General features: G+C 28.6%; 1 protein-coding gene across 1 annotated transcript in view; it reads right to left on the bottom strand.

Moving 5' to 3' along the window:
- LOC119593140 (synaptotagmin-15-like) overlaps positions 1–238 on the bottom strand; it is a gene marked incomplete in the record, with an annotated part of 14,197 nt that overhangs the window by 3,681 nt on the left and 10,278 nt on the right.

Below are 238 nucleotides of genomic sequence, written 5' to 3'. Positions count from 1 at the left end.
TACCATAATGGCAGTTTAGATAGATGAGTAAGTCAAAGAATATACGCGAATGTTCCTTTCGGCTTAAAAGAAAAATAGTAATTTATGCGGAGAGGAAATAGAGGTAAAATATAATGAAACTGAGAAAAAGCAACTTATAATGATAATTAGATTGGCGACATGATGGAGTATTATAAATGTTAATAAACGAAGGATATGCTAAATTATAATTCGAGTAGAATAAAAAAAGAAATTTTGG

The sequence above is a fragment of the Penaeus monodon genome, chromosome 31, assembly GCF_015228065.2.
Source record: "Penaeus monodon isolate SGIC_2016 chromosome 31, NSTDA_Pmon_1, whole genome shotgun sequence".
NCBI classification, from domain to species: domain Eukaryota; kingdom Metazoa; phylum Arthropoda; class Malacostraca; order Decapoda; family Penaeidae; genus Penaeus; species Penaeus monodon.
Note: the sequence above shows the minus strand (reverse complement) of the source record. Positions and strands in the feature narration are given on the sequence as shown.